The following is a 21,273-nucleotide window of genomic DNA, read 5'->3' as shown; positions in this document are numbered from 1 at the left end:
CCTCCACCTTTTGTCCCTTTCTGGGCAGTAGCTTGGGTAAATGTGAATATGTGGAAAACACTGTTACTCTGCACTGCTGGGGTGGTCTCCAGAGATTTAAACCATAGCTCAGTGACTACACAGATGCCTATATTTTCATACTCCAGGGTTAGGCAACCTTGCTGGGAGATTTTTTTTGTTTGTTTAGACTCCTGGCATTGAGCAATATCATTTATAGATAATGCTGGGTTAGTTTGGCTATGTCAGATGGTTTATCAGGTTGGCAATGCCTACAAAGTCACTATGGGGTGGGTTAAGGTTTTAACCAATACAGTTCCTAGAGGGAACAGGCACAGTCCATCTCTGGTGAAGCATTGTAGTCTGTAAACCATATCCTTTCATGTTGACAAATACTGTACCCCTTTGAATGACACCAAAAAACTAAACCTGTTATTAAAATCAATTATTTTTTATTTGAATTGTGGCATCATCCTTGGAGAAGGTAGAATGATGCTCAATGCTAGGCTCATACTGATCTGGGACACATAGTCTGAGAACTTCATCATATCTCTTTTCAAATATTCCAGGAAGGTATATCGCAGGCCATTTAGTCTCACATGGACTATAACTGAGTCTTACTGGTACTTGCAGTTCAATGACCAGAGTGCATGTGTGATCTGGTCGATCCTGCTTCCTGATAGGCAGATGACCATAACTCTCCCTTAGCTCATCCTGGAGACTGGGAGATTAATGTGCCTCACAATGGAGTCTCCTGTGACCAAAATGTTGGATTGTGCGGTGGTATACCTTATGGGATTAGGCATAGAGACACTGTAAATTGAGGCTGTGTGTGTTGTGGTGGATGTTGCCTTGTTAATGTCTTCATGAGGTTGCTGAGGGTACTTAATGGGCATACTGCATCTGGGAGGCCTTTGACATTTTGGTTTGGATAGATTACTTTTAAAACCTCAACATATGTGTGTTTATGTGGCTGTGCTGTTGTGTGTGTGTCACAGATATTGTTTAGTGGTGTGTGTTTCTCACAACCTTTTGGGTATTTGTAGTGGCTGTATGTGAGGGTCTTGCCTCCAGAGACAATGTTCAATTACGTCTGTCTCATACTGTAGCAGATTGTTTGAGAATTAGGTGGTTGTCAGAAAAAAAAATATATACAATTTCTGCATTGTCTCAGGATGCCCATTTCTATGAAGCTGGCTACAGAGATAATAGAAAAGTGTAGATCCATGGTTCCAGGTAGAAATATAGGGCTATATTATAACAATGAATGATCACATGATCGAACTTTGTTATATCAATCTCAAAAGTTCGAATTCACAACACATCGAACTACCAAAACAGAGATTTTTTTTCCTGGGGAAAAAAATTGCTGTTCCCCCCAAAAAAAACAAAAAAAACCCCCACATTCAAACATTACATAAAGTGGGGGGCTTTGCCCCCCCATACCCCCCAATGTGGGGGTCTGTGCCCCCCACCCCTCTACTTAAATATACCAACTCCGAGATCGCACAACAGTGCTGAAAACGGCAAAGTGGCGGAAGCGACCAAGCGACTTCTTTCCCAGGGAAAGAATTTGCTTATATGCTGCTTCATCATTTTGCATTTTCAACATTTAAAGTTCGACCAAGATGCATTCAACAAAATATGTCTTTGGTCTTTTGATAGGAACCCAAAATATAGAGGGTAACATGGCGGTGGAATCAAGGGCTTCTATGTTAGCTTTGTGTAACCACTGTGAGGAGGAACAGATTTGTTTCAGTGCAAGGGGAGTAAGAAGTACAGTCTTAGTCTAATCTCACAAAGCAATGCTCTCTTCACAAAATAAATAAGCTGTGTAACAGAAGGAAGAAAATCATGGCAAAAAATAGGATGTGCAGCACCCAGCAGGATGAAATCGCTCTCATCAAACTAAACAAACAACTCAGAGGACAAATAAAGTCTACCAAAGCCAAATTTGAGGTAAGTTTGGCCTTCCAGGCCAAGGACAACCACAAAGCATTTTTAGCATCCTCAAAGGCAATACACAATTATGTGCAGAGCTGCATATAAATGGAGCCACCTATACTAAGTCAGAAGATATAGAAGACCTCCTGACTGATAAATTCAGCTCCAACTTTACTCCTCTCTCCCCCTCAACCTTCCCTCAGGAAATACCATCAAATATAACTCCCCCTACTATCACTAGGGAACAGGTCCTTAAGCTCTCTCTAAGACCAAGACCAAGATCAACGGGCCCAGACAATACCCCAGGATGCCTTCTAAATAGCATGAAACATGACCTATCAGGGCCTCTGGAATTACTATTTAACTGTAGCCTCCAAACAGGATTTGTGCCTCATAAATGGAGAACAGCAATAGCCATCCCTCTGCACAAAGGTGGGCCATCCACAGACCCTGGAAACTACCGACTCATAAGTCTCACTTGTCTTATATGTAAAACCATGGAAAGAATTATCATGGAAATGATCAACAGAGATATAGTAAATTCTACAGACACTGGACCCAGCCCAGTTTGGTTTTGTCAAGGGCAAATCATGCTTACTCAACCTGGTGGACTTCTTTGAGAAGGTAACCAAAGCAATGGATGAGGGAAAAATGGTTCACACTGCCTACCTTGACCTGGCCAAGGCATTCAACACAATATCCCAGTTGGGCATTGTTCACAACTCAAGAGGTTAGGTACAAACTCGTATGTCACCTGGTGGATAGCCAACTGGCTCACAGACAGGACCCAGGAAGTTAGAATTGGGGAGTCCATCTCTGCAAAGAGACCAGTCTCAAATGGAGTCCCTCAGGGATCAGTCCTTGGACCGCTCCTTTTGGCATTTACTTCTCTGAAGTCAAGGCCAATGTTATTGGTCTCTGGTTGACTAAATCTGCAGATGATTGCAAATTAGGAGCTGTAATTGAATCCCACACTGTTACAAATGTTCTCCAGGAAGGGCTGACACAGAAAAACAACTGGTGTCAGAGCCATGGACTAAAACTAAATGCAAGGAAATGCATAATAGTATCCTATGGGAAGTCATCCACCCCTGGTAACCATCATATTGACAACATACCCCTTAGAGTTACCCAGTAGTCAAGGACTTAAGGACACAAATAGGTAGCAATCTAGCCCTTGACCACCACTTGTCTACAGTAGTGAGGAAATCATTTTATGTCACACAATTTATAAACAAAGGTATGGCATCTAAGTCCAAGGAAGTCATTGTTCCACTGTATTCGGCATTCATCATACCTATCATGGAGTACAATGGCCCCTTTGGTATGTACCTAACCAGGCATATCCAAAAATTGGAACATCCACAGAGCTTCCTCACTAAATGAATACAGTGCATAAGTAAAATGTCCTGTGCAGACCTCCTCAAGGCCCTATCCCTGTATTCTGTCTCCTACAGGCTTTTGAGGGGTGATCCATACCTGGCATACAGGGCATTGTCAGACCCCACTGTTTTGGATCTCCTGCATATCCACAAGGCAAACAGTATCAGAATTACCCATTCTAAAGACTTAAACCTTGCCAGTGATATAAATAGGACCTGCTGGAGAGACAGGTATGCATCCCAGAGACTAGCCCGTCTTTGGAATGGGCTCCCCATCCATGTAAAGCAGAGTTCCTCCCTAACCCCAATTCAAGTGTAACTTGGACAGCTGGATGGGAGCAGGAAAGTCATTCCTGGTTTGGCACTTATGTCTCTAATGGACATAGGCAATCTGTAAATGGTTCATTTCTCAGGCCCCTGCTTACACTTACCAAGGGTACCAAAACTTGTCAGAGATTTGGGATGCATGCCTAGGCTTAAAAAGGCCCTTGTGGTCATTAGCCTAGTAAACACCAATGAAATGTTGTGCTACGTGAGCAATTATGTGATCAGGAACTCTTAAGGGTAGCTTTTATAGGGAAGTTGAGATTCTAAGAACCTGCGTCTATATGGAGCACACTAACTAAACAAAATGGGCTCCTGGCCAACCACAACAAGCATGCTCTAAGGTTTCCTCAGGGTAATTCTGAAAAAAGAAGAGACCAGGGTGCACTCCATTCTCACCAGAGGACACATCTATTTTTTCTAACTTTGGACCACTAAAATGAATTCCAAAGTGCAGTAAATAACCACATTAAACAGTAAACTCAAATGGTCAACACTTAGAATCAGACAGAAGTGTAGAAACTCAACAATTGGTTACAGTAGGAAAAAAAGCACTTTAAAATAGATAACGCACAACAGCTCTGCAAATAATGCACAAATATAAAAGCAACACTAGACTGCAACACAAGAGTGTGAAGTAAATATTTATCTGTGGGTGTATCTGGCTTCAGCTCTACAGTTAAATACAGTGTCAAAAACAGCAACACCTAAATGTAGTAAAACATGTAAAACCTCTGCATATAACACAAAAATATAACAACATATGCACATTTCAAGTTAATGTGAAAAAACAAAGCAGCGTAGAGTACATATCTAGCAGTGGATGGCTCTGGATCAGCAGAAAGCCTCAGCAATCAATGGCTTGGTTGCACAGCATTTTCAATAAAGTCCAGTACACACTATCCAGTCAGAGAACAGCAGAAACAGCATGTCTATGCTCCTTGTCTCACCAGGAGCAAAGCGGTAGCATTAATTCCAAGCTGAATCCTAAGAATCAAATGTCAGGCTTTCCACTGAGTGGTACTCACTAGGGAGGTCAGGATATAATGTCCCGCTACTCCTTCTCTCACTAGGAACACAACAAAAACCTTAATTCCAAGCTGAGTCCTAAAAAGCAGTTCCCACACTCTCTAGTGATTGCTCGTCTACTCCCGGATGTTAAAGATTTTAAAAGTAAAGCTGAAAAGAAAGGTTTAACACTTTGAATATGTCCATGTGCACTAATTCAGTGGGGTCATATAAAACAGCGGCTCACTCAGGCTTTAAGTGTCTAAGAAGTGGGCCTTTCAAGTTTGACCTTTAAGTGCCCAGTAGAATGAGTAGATGAAGATGATTAAGGGAAGAGCTTCTAAAGCTAGATTTACAGTACGACTGAGCAGCTCCAAATCTACAAAGTTAAGAGCACAACAGGAAATGGATGCGTGGCTGAGAAAATATTGAGGTCAGCAAATTTCTCAAAACAGAAAAAAAGACAGAAATATAAAAATCCATAAATAGAACTGACAATGCAGAACGTAGTTCAAAATGGATAGCAAAGTAAGGGCAGGCACAGAGAAAGAAAATAAAATGGCTTCTCTTGCTTCTGTTCTGATTTTAAAACACCAGGAGAAAGTCAAACAGCAAGTTATTGTGCCTAGAGGTCAAGTCTTATCAGACGACAAGGAGAAGCTTAACTCTGTGTATGAAGTATCAGTCAAGGAAAGAAAATAAAGACTAAAACTAGTAAAATCTGAAGCCCAAGTAAGTTTCCCTAGATCAGCAGTATATCACTCTCACCTAGATGCACACTCACATTGCAGGATCCCCAAAACATTAGCCAACAGAGTTCTCAAAACAGGAAATAAAATCAGAAAATAAAACAGAATAGGCAATGCCATAGGCAGCTGTAAATGGATATCAAGGTAAGTGCAGACATATTACAACACAGCAATGCAAATTAATTATTCAGCTCCCCAGTTAAATAGCATATCAAAAACAATAAAACATAAAAGGAGTTAAACTACACAAGAGATGGTTTACAGCTGGCTAGCTAGGATGCTGTAAGCATATAGAGACAAGATATTATCTACGACTAAACTCATAGGGTGGTGCTCCTCAATACACAGACGAGTTGCTGCATTCTCAAATAGGTACTAGATAGATGTCCAAGGAGGTTTTTATTCTAAAAGTTTCAGATAGAGGCTGGGCGATGAGCAGTATTGCACAAATGTGCTAACTATAAGCAGATAGAGAAACTGACTAAACAATCAAAATGGTCCCCTGGCCAATCACAAAAGTATACAGGAAGCTAACCAAAAGTGATTCCCAGTGCAGAATGGGATTAGGCTTCTCTCCAGTCACTAGAGGGCAGACCTTATCCTTGCTAATAAAAAAATCAACTCTGTTTTAGGAAACATAACAGGAATACGATAAACAACAAGCAAATGCAACAAAAAAATGCCCACAAAGTGCAAAAAACAGCAACACAGGACAGCAAATTTGATTTAAAGTACAACAACACAACAAATAATACAAAAGATATAACAGCAGCACTTCTAAACTGCAAATGGAAGTGTAATTCAGGAAAATATTTTACTAATCTGCCAAGAATGGTGTAGGATTGAAGCAGAACACTTTCAAATGTGTGGCATGGAAGCTACACAGTGGAAGCTCTTTGGATATGACCCTAGCACTCTGCAAATGTGCTGTCATAAACAGGCTCAGAAACTGACTAAATAATCAAATGGCTTTCTGGCTAATCACCAGATTACACTTAAAGCTGACTATTGTGATTCCCAGCTCAGAATGAGATCAGGCTTCTCTTTGCTGTACAGTAAACATAAACATAAGAGTAGATTTCAAAGGCACTTTTATGCTGTCCCATTATTGACCCCCACTTTGTTTTCATTATCTTATGTTTTAATTTGTATGTTTTAAACACCTAGGTAGGGCTTGTTTTTCTTCATAGGTTCATAGGTTAGGTTAGTATTAAGCTAACTGCCCTTGCGAGCCATTTTAAGCCAAGCCAATTATCCCTTGTGAGACTCAAACCCTGCACCTTGTGTTTGTAAGGCAAACACCTTAACCATTAGGCCACCCTTTTTAAAAAAAAGTATACATTTATAGTTTAAAAAACAAATGATCAACATAATTTCATACAAAATTACATATTGCAATGTTTCTAAATATCTTTCTTAAAAAGTAATAGTTCAAATATCCACTTATTATACAAAAGGGAGCATCACAATAAACATTAATTCAGCCACCACTAAAGAAAACAAAAATAAGTTATTTACAAAAGAATGGAAAAATAAACTGAACCATCATAAATAAACTGAATGAAACAAAGGGTCAAAATGTAACAAATAATATTTATTTATTTAATTATTTAACATTGTTAACCAGGAAAGTCCAACTTGATATGAAGCCAATTTTCAGCGGAGGCTTGGGGAGAAACGCTCCAGACGCATGTGTTTGTAATGTGGGAGGAAACCAGAGCACCCGGAGGAAACCCACACAAATGCAGGGAGGACATGCAGACTCCACACAGAAGGCTCATCAGCCGAGAATCAAACCAGAGAACCTCTTGCTGTGAGTCGATAATGCTACCGCTGCACCACTATGCCATCCAGTGGTACAATATTCACTGTATACACAGAATATTATTTTTATATCTTTCTAGCATTGATAGCTAGGCCTTCCTAAGTCAAGTGTTACCTTTGATATGCTAAAAATGGCAATCATGTGACAAGCTAATAATATGCTTACTGTGACAAGTCTGAAATGTCCTATGGGTAAGTATAGAGATGGGACATAGTTCTCTGTAACTTTTGTTTATTTTGCCTCCATTTTCTCTACAAGTTATCATCAAGCAGGAAGGTTAGAGACGAGTCTGCTACTGTCAAGAAATCAGTCCTAGAATGGATTTCAATAATCTAGGTGTTACCTCTCTTAAGGTGACTCTAATCTGCCTCACTCAGCAGTATGCATGAATGGGTTCTATGAATGATGAAATCTGGAACTAACTACAGCCAATATTTAGCATCTAGGTTTGATATATGGCATTACAATTCTACAGTGTGTTTTGATAGCAAGCTCAGAATCTTAGGTCATCTGGGAGTTTACATCTGGGAACAATTTGGATCACATACTCTAATTCCAGACTGGAAGACTAATTCTTTCTTAAAAGATTTTAAACTTGTATCATGCCTTACTGTAATCGGTATCTGGTTTCAAATATGTGCTATATGGAGAGGATGTACATTTTTCTTAATCAAGATCTTGTAATAGATGGTCATAATAAATTAATCATTGTGTCTAGCTTTCAATAGGTGGGATGAAAAGGTCATCTGTAGTAGTGTTGCTAGTTTTTTTGTTATGCAGATCCTTATAAGCTTTATTCAGTCTGTATGATATTGCATATACTTTAACTAGCCTTAATTTGAAGATGTGATTATTTATTAACCTTATTTTCATGGTCATGTTTTTTGAATGAAATATAATTTCTGTAAAGGTGCAGAGTCACAGATGTATACACTGCTGGAATACTCAGCATGTGGTCTAATTGTTGACTTCAATAAAGTAGTAAGAATATTAAAACTTCTGGAGGTAATTATGTGCAAAATGCCTCTCATAATACTTTAATGACTTCTAGTTATGTTGATCACATTAACATCAAACTTCAGTGTACTGTCAATGGTTACCAGAAGGTTTTTAACATATCTGGAGGAAGAAATTAACTGGTTATTCATAGATTATGGGCATTTATGTACTCAAAGTGGGTGTTTTCATAGGAATGTTTTAATTAGTGGGTTATTTGAAGCTGATTGGTAGTGATTAAATCACATGACTGTGTTTTGTTATAAAATTCAGGAATCTGAGCTGCCTCTTTTATTTCTGATGAAGTTTGTGTTACTGTGAATGAACAAAAGCACTTAATTCATTTAAGAGTGCTCATAGAATGTCTGCATCCACTGGAGTATTTTTTTAGTTTATATGTACTTAGTTGATTTCCCCAGACGGACAATGGCATATTTTTAGTATTAGGCTATATTGTTGTTAATGGACCATGAGAATGGAGACTCCAAATATCTCTTTCATGAGATGTGTGACAATGTATCAATATTAGCTTCATTAACATATTTCCCTATCGACATCCTACTGTTGTTCGGAAGTGTATCTATAAAGAAACTTTCACAACAAAAGCCTCCTAAAAACTAACACTGATGGACATAATATTTACAATTCTTGTAGTAGAAAGCATAACATAAAGTGCAGCAACATTAGTTGTAAATCCCGTTAGACATCCACTGCAACAAAAAAGCATCAATTTCAAATTCAAAGAGTCTGTAGTATTGCTGAATATAGTAATGACTCAAAAGCTTTGCGGGATAAGCAAGGAGACCTTAATCTAAAATAACAACCAAGTTAGAACAGAAATAATTCGATTACTTAAAAATTGTCATTAAGGAATCCATATTTACTGATTTTAATAAGTCATTTAAATAAGTTCAGATTGAGTTTAGGAATAGACCTTCGAGTATATATATTTGTTAGTGCCTCCACTCTTAGGAACGGGTGCCTCAACAGTGTCTTTCCACACCTCTAGAACATTTCTATGGATTAGATTTAACTGGAAAATATAGGCTAAACAAGCAGCAATTCCTTATTTTATTTTCTTCAAAAATAGCAATTAAGTTAATAAGGTCCAGCTTTTGCATTGATGGAATTTAATGCCCCATAACCATTTAATCTGTATCTTAAGGTAGTTGTGACTATCAGAAATGTTAATTTCAGTAAATGAGCTTGTGTTACTACCAAAAGTATGAAAACATTTGAAATTTCTACTCAGGCACTTTTGCCTGTAATTACTGTTTTGTCCGACAATGATGGAAGCCTTTGTATCGTCCACTGAATAAGTTGTAAGTTTTTTTTCATACTCTGATTTGACTGTCCTCAGCATTTTGCTAAAACTTAGCTAAAAGTGTATTCTAAGGTTTTTGTTAGATAACATTTTTAACACCTATGTCCAGCTTATTAGAGGGCACATATCGTTCAATTAGCATATTTATTAGCTAGTAAAATTGCCTCCAACCATCATGAGTTGGTTGAAATTAGGGACCTTTAGCTCAAAATCATTAGGAATACTCCTGTATTTGTTATATAAAATTTCTTAGTAGGTGAAACTACAGCGGTTAAATTTTTTCACAATTATACTGCCTTTCCGGGTCTACATTATAAAGATGAACATTCAGGTTGTCAAACACCTAAACATCGACACCTAAACAGCGAAAAAAGAAAACTGTGAATGGCCACTTCCATTATTTTTTTCACAGGGAAATATTTGCTAGGCCGGGGACAGTAAAACTAACTTTCAACCCTAATCAAGTGGGGACTTTGCCCACCCCACCCCCCCTAACTAAATATACCAACTCCGAGATAGCTCTACATTGTGGAAAAGGGTGGCCAAGCAAATTTTTTTTCCATGTGAAAAAATTTGCGGAGGTGGCCATTTGCAATTTTCAGCTTTCGCTGTTTAAGTGTCGACATTTAGGTGTTCGACAACCTGAACGTTTGTCTTTATAATATAGACGCTGCCTTCCCACCTAACAAGATGATTTCAGTTCCCCAGTTCTGGCACAATCTCAGAGGGACACCTTGGAATGCTAGACTTGTAGACTTGATCCAATCAATATTAAGCATGCTATATGATCTGATAAATATGATCTGATATTTAAATCAGTTATTTCCCAAATATAGTATACCTGAAAATTATTGTTAATGAAAGTCTACAATTTTCTGTCAAGAATTTTAAACTTTTGCCAAGGAATGAGAAATCACAGATGTAGCTTCAAGTCAGATATTTAGCAAACAAAATAGTCAAACTGTGAAAAACATTAAGAAATATTACCATTTTGATCAAATTAACTGTCCTTTGTCTCGGGCAGATATAGAAGATTCCTATGCACTTAATAAAAATGTAGGGAATTTTCCAGTGTTCGGGTCAAATTACTTGGATTTCCTGTGAATGCTTAGTAACTAGAGGGCTGAGCTTTGAAATGCCAGCTATTTATGCCATGGTAAATCAGGCATAAGGAATGGTTGGTTAGATAGCTTGGTGGTGGTAGGGAAAAGTAGACCCACAGAAGAATCAGACTATGAAGAAACCATCCTATGTGACAGTAGGCTAATACACTGGTAAGATTCAGCCTGCAGAGAAGTTAGTTGGCTTTGGTTACATTGCAATTAATTTATATCCTGGCAGGCATTATTAGGGAATAAACATAACCATAAGTAGATACAGTAGCAGAAAGGAAGTAATTGAACCAGGGAAGAAAGGACTTTGTCATTAAGATACAAAAGTGCACAGAAATAGGTGCATATTTGTATGAGGGACATGGGGTGCCAGGGTTAGTCCACAGTGATAGTAATCATTAGGTAGTACTAAAGGATCTTGGTGGTGAGTATATGGGCAGTACTAAATTATCCCTGGTGCTAATGAGTATTATATAGTAATAAAATATTACTGGTACAAATGAGTGTTAGGCAGTACTAAATGATCCTTGCTACTAATTAGCCATTAGAGAGTAATAAAAGATAACTGGTACAAATGCACATTAGGCAGTACTAAATGATCCTTGGTACTAATGAACATTATGCAGTAATAAAAGATAACTGGTACAAATGAGCATTAGGCAGTACTAAATTATCTTGGTACTAATGAGCATTGGACAGTAATAAAAGATCATTGGTACAAATGAGCATTAGGCAGTACTAATTATCCTTGCTGTTAATTATAATTAGACAATACTAGTTGTTTTTGCTCACAGTAAGAATTATGCAGTACCAGTGAATCCATGGAAAGCAAGCCTTGGGTTGTACTACTGGATCGACAATGGTAGTGAGTGTTAGGCAGTACTATTTGATCCATGGATAGCAAGCCTTGGGTTGTACTACTGAATCCACAAAGGTAATGAGTGTTAGGCAGTACTAGTGAATCTTTGGATAGCAATCCTTGAGCTGTACTACTGGATCCAAACGGTAGTGAGTATTAGGCAGTACTAGTCGATCCTTGGATAGCAATCCTTGGACTGTAGTGTTGGATTCATAATGGAAGTTTTATAGAGAATTGGGAAACATGGCAAAAGGAATTGAAACAACACTAAAAAAAGAAGAAATAGATACATTTTGGATAAATATCTATAAAGAGCCTGTGGCCCATAACAAATATATTAAATGGACAGAAGTAGTAAAAGAAAGAATAAGAAGTTTAACGGTACAGGATATGAAATGGGATGAAGTAACGGCCAACGAGATTAAGATAAAGTTAAGAAGAACCTCCAATTGGAAAACCCCAGGCCCAGATGCAGTACCTAACTTCTGTCTAAAATTATTAACATCTTTATATGAAGATTTAGCCACAAGTAGGAACTATTTATATGCATACCCTGAACAGACACCAGCCTAGTTAACAACAGGAGAAACAATGCTCCTACTTAAGAATGAACCTGCAAGCTACCCTAAAAATTATAAAACAATAACTTGCTTTCTGATGACGAATAAACTATACACTGCAATCGATGCTGACAGAGTTTATAGTCATTTAGAAGAAAACTCAATTATGGCAATAGAAGAAAAGGGTAATAAAAGAAAGTCATATGTAACAAAGGATCGTTTGTTGCTAAATAAAGTCATAGTGGAGAACTGTAAAAAGGGGAAGAATCTAAGTATGGCAAGGATAGACTAGAAAAAGCATTTGACAGTATCCCACATTCGTGGATAAGAGTGTTTAAAATATATAAGATGCACCCTACCCGATCGATTACATTACAGTGACCATGAAACAGTGGCAAACCTCTTTGCAGTTAAGTCATGGTAAAGGACAAACTATTATTCCAGGGATAAAAACTCAAAAGGGGGATATTCCAGGGTGACTGTCTTTCACCAGTGCTCTTTTGTCTTGCTCTTAACCCATTAAGCTGTCTAATTAACAGGTCAGGTCATGGCTACAATTTGGCTCCCAGAAAACAACAAAGTGAAGACTTCTCATCTTCTCTTTGTTGATGATTTTAAACTGTATAGCTCATCAGATGAGGAACTGAAAGCACAACTGCAAGTGATCAAAACTTTTTCAGATGATATAAGAATGTCATTTGGTCTTGATAAATGTGCAAAAGCAACCTTTAAAGCAGGAAAGCTGCAGCACCAAGAAAACATCAGTTTGGGGCAAGAATGTGATATAAAGGAACTTGAGCAAGAGGGACTGTAAATATTTGTGAATTGATGAAGGATCAACAATAAACCATGAACAAATGTGAACAAAACTTAGTAAGGAATATTTTAGAAGACTAAAATTAATACCGAAAACAGCATTGACATCTAGAAGCAAAGTCCAAGCTATAAACCAATTTGCTCCTTCTGTCCCAACTTACAGTTTTGCAGTGATTGATTGGCTCCAAAAGTTGTTGGATAGATTAGACAGGAAAACAAGAAGGATGCTTCATGCTCACCAAATGATTTATAAAAATCAGTGTATACCAATATTATACATTCCCTGTTCTGAAAGAGGGATGAGCCTTCTTGAAACTGATTACACGTATAGCTCTGCAATCATGGGACTGTATACATATCTGCTGACCTCACAAGACCAAAACGTAGTGAAAGTTTTGAAACATGAGGAGAATTAGTCTAAGATGACTTCCCTGCTTAGTTTAGCAGAAGCATATCGGACCAAGCGGGAATGGAAATCAAACCAGAAGTAGATAAAAATCAGGCGGCAACTGAAGATGCCAAAAAAAAAAAAAATAAAGAATATAAGGTGTAGGATTGGATGAGAAAGGAAGAAATGTGGAAAATGCATAAATATAGTTGCAAGTAGAGGAAACTCTTGTAACAACCTCATGTTGATCATGATTGAATGAAGGAATGGTTAAGGAGAAGTGAATTTAAACAAAGGACGAAAGATTAATATTGGCAGCCCAAGATAGTGGACTACATACACACTGGTTTACAAAGTCCATTGAACATGTGGGAGAAACAGACAAATTTAGGTTTTGTAAAACAGAATTGGAAACAGTTGCACATCTTGTAGCTGATTGTGATATACCAATGGCAGAAGGACTGTATACTGAAAGGCATAATAATGTGGTAAGATTGTTGCATTGGGGATTGTGCAAACATTATGGTACTGAAGTGGCTGAAAAACACTGGAAACATGAGCCACAAAGCATCACAGAAAATGATAAAGTTTATATCACATGGGATCACCCATTACCAATGGTTCAAAAAACAGATGCGAGAAAAACAGATATAGTGGTCCATGAAAAGAAGACAAAAGTAGCATTGATCATTGAAATTGCTACACCCAGTGATTACAGTGTCTTATGTACAGAGAGACACAATGTCATAAAATACCAGGATTTGCAGACAGAAATGAGGGCAATGTGGAAGAAGGATACCCAGACATTTTCCGTAGTAATAGGAGCAATGGGTCTTATACAAAATAATTTACAATCATACTTAGATATGTTACTGATGCATATAATTCCATATGAATTGCAGAAGGAGTCACTACCGGGCACATTGTGGGTGCTGTGAAGAGCACTTCTGGCTAACATCAAAGATTGACACAATACTAATTTCATGAACTTTAATCATACTTTGACATAGGAAAGGGGTCCATTCCCTTTATAAGTTCATAGGTTCATAGGTGTGTACTAGGCTAATGGTCCTGGAGCCTTTACAAGCCTAGCCCATAGGATTACCCTGGCATCATGCCACCCGACGTTAGTTCCCAGTGCCTCTGTTGAGTAGAGCCACTAGAGTGATCCGTGGGATGAATTTTCTATTTCCCATCCACTCATCAAGATTTCTCTTGAAGAAGGCCAGTGAGGTGCTCTGCTTGACATGTATGGGAAATCTATTCCATAGCATGGGCAGTCTATGGGTTATGAACCTGTCCCTCCAGCATGTTCTGTTGATTGTGGTAATGAGGTTGAGGTCTCTGGAGCATGTGGTGTGGAGGGATTGTGATTTCTTTAGATGCAGCATTTCTAACAGAGCTGGGTCAGACATGGCTTTGTAAGTCAAGCAGAGATCGCCTCTAAGTAGGCGATACGAGTCTGTCCATGTTTAAGGCCTAGGATCCTCTTTATGAGGTACTTTTGCAGCCTCTCCAGTTGTTGCAGGTGTCTAGTGAGGTACATGCCAAATGGGGTATTGTACTCAATGATTAGCCTAATGAGGGAAGAGTAGAGGGAGACAATGACCTCTTTCTTCCTGGATGCAAATCCTTAGTAATGAGATGTGGCACATAAAAGGACTTTCTGACCACAGTGGCAATATGGTGGTCCAAAGAGAGGTTGCTGTCAACCTGTGTTCCCAGATCTCTTATAACACCTTCTGTGTTCAGTGGACTACCATCAATGTAGTAATTCATGGGAACCGGGTTTTTCCCAAAGTGGATGAAGACACATTTTTTGGCACTGAGCTTAAGGCCATGGTTCTGACACCAGTCGTTGGTCTCATTGAGGCCTTTCTGTAGGATGTCAGCATCACTTGGGGAGTTAATAATAGCTCCCAACTTGCAATCATCTGCAAACTTTGTCAGCTAAAGTCCCTTCATGTTGGCCTGGACTTCAGAGAAGTAGATACCAAACAGGAGAGGAACCAGGACCAAACCCTGTGGGACTCCACTCGTGACTGGTTGGCAGTCTGACTTGGAATCAGCTACTTTCACACTGCGGGTTCTGTGAGCCAGTTTGCAACCCACCTAGTGAAATAGGAGTTGATGCCTAGCTTAGTAAGTTTTTCTATGATTTTTGAGTGGGGAATGGTATCAAAGGCCTTGGCCAGATCAAGGTAGACTGTATGAACCACCTTACCTTCATCCACAGCTCTGGTGACTGACTCAAAGAAGTCAATCAAGTTGAGCAGGCATAATCTACTCTTCACAAAACCAAACTATGTAGGATCCAGAGTTTGGAGATTCCCTATATCCTTGTTTATTAGGTCCATGATGGTGCGTTCCATAGCTTTACATGTCAGACTCATCAGGCTAATAGGGCGATAGTTCCTGAGGTCTGCAGTCGCTCCTCCTTTGTGGAGAGGGATGACTGTAGCAGTGTGCCATTCAGTGGGGACAAAGCCTGAGGTGAGGCTGTGATTGAACAAGGCACACAGGTGAGGTGCCAGTTCACTCCGTAGTTTATGCAGAACACAGCTAGGGATACTGTCAGGTCCCATAGAAGCTGTATTCTTGGCCTTGGACAGTGCTGTTTTAACCTGTGCAGCAGTAATACTGGGTGCCTGGCAATCTACTGGTATTGTGATTGGTACTTTGGGGGGGGAGAGGGGTAAAGTTAGCGCTGAATCTGTTCGCCAGTATATTTGCAATATCTGTTGGCTCGGTATAGGAGATACCATTGTGCAGTAGCTCAGAGCAAATCTGGGTATTGCCATGGAGATTCTTTATATAACTATAGAAGGCCTTGTGGTTGTCTTTTTCATAGCTAGCTTTAGAGGATTTGATGAGGGATCTCAACCTTTTGCTGAGGCTGATAAGGGAGTCTTTCCAGTCTTGGGACTTCACCTTATTCTGTATCAGTTTCCTCTTTCTGTTGTAGAGTTTGTTTATGGCAGGGGACCACCAGATTGGCTTCCTTTTTTTGAGGAGAGCATCTTAGTTCTATTGGGTATGGCGCGATCCATGCATTTGTGTACGTGTTTGTACAGTGCATTGGTCTATGATATGGCAGTCATGCAACTATTCTCCATTTGCATGGGTGCCGTGAAGTTAGCCACCTTTGTTTTTAGAAGCCCAAATTATTACAAACCCAAAAGAGTTGGAGAAACTAAAAAAAAAGTAATGAGTGTTAGGCAGTATTAGCTGATCCTTGGATAGCAATCCTTGGTCTATACTACTGGATCGACAACTATAATGAGAGTTAGGCAGTAGTGGTTGATCCTTGGGCAGCAAGCCTTGGGTTGTACTACTGGATCCACGAAGGTAGTGAGTGTTTGGAATTAGTGGATCCTTGTTATCTTCTTGTATTAAATCCTTGTATCGTGTGGAATAAAAAGGAATTTTTTACATTTCGCTATTGGAATTATTGCCTCTGCAGGAGAAAGTGGTTTACTCATTTTTGGTGTTTCAGCGTTGTGGTTTTTTGGTTCTACCGTTTGTTTTTTACCATGACCTCCGAAGCAGAGGCGTTCGATCCAGCGATTACATCGCATATGCTGCAGGCTACTGAAAAGGAACTTCCCGTCACGAGGGCGGAATTCAACCAGGTTGTCAACATGCTGGCTGAACTAAAAGGACTGCTTAACTTGCAACACAAAGACACTGTTTTGGATGCTCCACCAGTTACAGACAGAGGCTCTGAGGCCCGCAGAAACGCCAATAAGGATGCAGTCAGTAGGAGAGTACCTCGTGAAGTGCGTGGCCGAGGGGTAGCAACAACACCGTTAATGTTTCAGCGTACAGGAACAACAATGTTAACAGAACAACATCAAGGATAAAACAGAGGACTTCAATTTCACTTCTTGGGCAAACCAGCCCTTTCATTTTAAAAAAGGTACTTTTAATTCTATTGACACAGCTCAATTGAAGCGGACTTTGGCAATTTAAAATAAATTGTATTCTTTAAGAAGCAACCAGTGTGAGATAGACTACCTGCGGGAATGTGTTAGATCCCAAAGGGTTGCGTTTTTAAATTTCCCAATTTTGTTAAACATGGCTCAACACATTACAAACAACTATGTGAGATATTTGATAGGGCAGGCCTGGAAGTCATGCAGGTGATGATTGCTGAGTATGAAAACAAGGCTAATAACCTAACTGAAGATTTAAACCTATTACACCACACGGTGACTTCAGACAACGATTTTGCCATGGTCAAGCATGATTATGACAGGAGCCTTGATGAAGTGGACCAATTTTGTTTTAAAATAACAAATAGGAAAATCAGAAAGTTGGAAAGAGACTTGCATGACTACAAGGAAGGTTTGGCATATCCCTGTCATAATAAATCTGCAGATAGGATGAGAACAGTTAGTGTAGTGGACAATGGAGGGAGGAAGTTTTCATCAAATTACAGAAGTGAACGTTTATCAGAGAAAGACAAAACCAGGATCAGGATTTTTCCTCACACTCCGGGAGGAGGGGGCTTGGGATACAAACCCCAGAGAGCACCACGGAGATGGAACAACAAACAATAACCAATAATTATGTACCTGTACACACATTTCTTGATAGTGATCCACCTGTAGATTCAACTGAGGGTTCCAGCTTGTACCAGAGTGACAGTGGTAGAGACAATTAATTGCAAACTTTTACATTGCTATATATAATTATACTGAGGTCATAGTTGACATGACAGCCTTCAATGTTTTTATAAAGGCTTTCATTTTGTGCCCACTAAAACAAGGGCAAAGAGTTGGAACACACAGGATTGCATAGGAAGTACCTTTAACCCCCTATGCATCCTTCTCTTAGGCTGTATGAAGAATTAGTGAGCGGAGTTACGTAGCAAATGTTTGGACACTATTGATTATGAGCACACTAATATCAGCCACATCAGGATGCTATCCAGAGAAAAGATTAGAGTAATGAAGCCTGATAAGGGAGGTGGTGTTGTGCTTATGTATGATGCCAATTATGAAGAAAGCATGCACCACATGTTACATGACAACAGCCAATATTGCCTAACCTCTCGTAACGAGCACAACATAGCTCTAGCTAAGATAAAGTACTCTCTCTATGACTACTTAATGCAAGGTGTTATCAATGAAAGGCTGTACAATTTTTGGTAGTAGACAAACCCAGAACACCGGTGATTTAAGATTCATAAGCGTACAGACCCCTGTTCTTTAGACCTATTGTTTCAGGGGCGGGCGGGTGACAGAACCAAAAATTTATTGATCACATCACTAAGCGATATCTCCCTCTTTAATATAAATGTGTAAGGATTCTGGGAATTTCTTAAAAACTTTCCCAAAGATAGATGCACAGCTTCATCCTTATTGGTCACTGTAGAGTATGAAACTGTTCCCAGCATTCCCCACTCAACAGGCCTTGGTGAGTTCATGATTTTTCAGGAATGAAACTAACTTAAGTAATAATTTTGTCAACTTAATAACTGAAATGATGAGCATGGTGCTGCAGAACAACTACATGTTTTTAACGGAGAACTTTTAAACAACTCAAGGGGTAGCGATGGGTGCTGCCTAGCATCCATTTATGCCAATGTAGTGTTGCACATGTGGGAACTTAAATACATCTTTAAAACAACCTCTGGGCAGTCCATTACCTTTATCGCAGATACCTGGATGATATTTGTATCATCTGGGGAGCAGCACGTGAACAACTTACAGCCTTTCTGCAAGACATAAACTCAACTACTAATTTTGTGGCTTTTACAGATGTCGCGATTTTAGGGACCCTAATACCTCAGAACTACATTCTAAGATTTATAGGAAACAAAAGAAAATAGTTAAGGGGGGTCAAATTAAGAGCCTCTCAGATATGTAGTAGGTTAGAGGACTTCATTGAGGAAGCCAACAAGTTATGTTGTATGTTTTATTTGAGGGGGTACCCACATGAAGTACTTAAAAGCTTTACTAGGTAACGTGAGTACAATATCCTTATAAAAGCAACGGGACTCATGATCCATTGAAAAGGGAGCACAATTTGTTTACACTTTTTTTTCTGGAAGTCCCTGAGATAGAGAATACTGTATCCAAATATTGGTTTGTGTTGCAAAGCAACGATGATTTATTAGGGAAAAGAGGGACAAACTTAAAAAAAATTTTTGAGAGAAGGCAGTTTACATCTTTGGACCGAAGCAACCTCATGGCACTTACAAATGTGGTGCATGTAAGCAATGTCACCTCCTTATAAATGACAGCCACATTTATTTAAAGGCAAGGCACATTAATTTAAAACCAACTGGACACTTTACTTGTGGTAGGGGAGTGGTGTACATTGGCTGCTGCACTACATGTGGAGGGTTCTATGTAGGCAAAACGGGCGTGAATTTAGAAAAAGATTATGCGAGACGCATATGAAATTGAAAATAAAAAGAGAGCAGACGCTTTCTTTAAGCATTCAATGTATGTCCCGATTTTAAGCTGGTTTTCATGATACTTGAACAGGTTAACCCAGACATCAGAGGGGAGATTAGAATCAAAACTCGAGTTCAGAGAGTTAATCTGGCAGTTGAAACTTGATGCAGGGAAACCCCCAGGCCTTAATGGTATAGTATAGGCTCAGTGCTGAAGCTTCGCAGGGAGCTAGGTTATATTTTAACAGTATAGGCCTAGTGCTGAAGCTCCGGGCTAGGTTATAAATTAAATACCCCCCCTCTCACACACATTTTCTATCCCTGGTTACACATAGGTTTTATGCGTTTACCTCTTATCGTTTACACATTAGTTTTTACCTGCATAACCATTTATCCACTGGTCTGTTTGCCCACACTATTCACTGTTTTTAAATGTTGAGCTATTAGTTTTAAGATGTACTTATTCATTGTTTACTTGATTTGTGTAATGTTACTTGAAGGTCATTGCACAATTATTTTACTTAGTTTATTATTTACTCTGCACATTTCTATTTTTACTATTGAACATTTAAGTGAGCATTTTATTTTATTACATTATTAATTACAGTTGGTTAAGATTTACAGTTTATGACAGTTGTAATGAATGTTGCAATGCACTCAGCTTAGCCAACAGTTGGTTTAAACAATCAAGTGTGTTAATTACATCATGTGATTAATCACCAACAGTATATAAACAGTTTCTTACAACCAGTATGGTTGTTTGACTTGATAAAGCCTGGAATGAACCAGCGAAGCGGCTTTGTCATCTTCTTGTATTAAATCCTTGTATCGTGTGGAATAAAAAGGAATTTTTTACATTTCGCTATTGGAATTATTGCCTCTGCAGGAGAAAGTGGTTTACTCATTTTTGGATCCTTGGTGGTAGCAAATATTAGGTACTACTGGTGGAATGATGGTAGTAATGGGCATTAGGTAGTGCTACTTAAACCTCCCTGATAACAAGTATTAGACAGTAGTAGTAGATATATGAGGTGAGGATTAGGCAGTACTAGCAGATTAATGATGGTTTAGCCACCATCATAATTTTATAGTGCATAAGGCAATAATTCCTAAAAAAGAATACAATACCATATTATACATTTAGAAATGCTGCTATCTAACATCCACCTCTTGTCTGACTTTCCTTCTAATTCTAAAGGACATCTCTTTTTCTCCCCTTTTAAGTCTCTGCTGCTCTCTCTCTCTTATATTAACTCTAACTACATGCTGTTAAAAATTCTTTTCTTTTTCTTTTGCATCTTACTTCTTTCTTTATTATTTCCCTGTTATAAACATGCTTCTCTGTATATTTGCAAAATAAATATTGCAAAATTTAAACTGGTTTATGCCTGTACATTTTAACCATCATATGCTTTTCCTGTATTTCAGTAATTACAAGTTTTTGTGATGGCATGTTTGTTAAATTGAAATTGTACTCAAAGCATTTCTCCTGGGAAGCCACTAAAAGGGGACATCTTGTACACTCAATCAACCTATTCTGGAAACAAAAGAAGGAAATAAAGAAATACATGCAGCAACGCATT

Source organism: Protopterus annectens, chromosome 14.part0 (genome assembly GCF_019279795.1).
Source record: "Protopterus annectens isolate FY-2018-M chromosome 14.part0, PAN1.0, whole genome shotgun sequence".
In the NCBI taxonomy this organism is placed as follows: Eukaryota; Metazoa; Chordata; order Ceratodontiformes; family Protopteridae; genus Protopterus; species Protopterus annectens.
The sequence above is the reverse complement of the archived record's forward strand: the minus strand, read 5'-3'. Positions refer to the sequence as shown.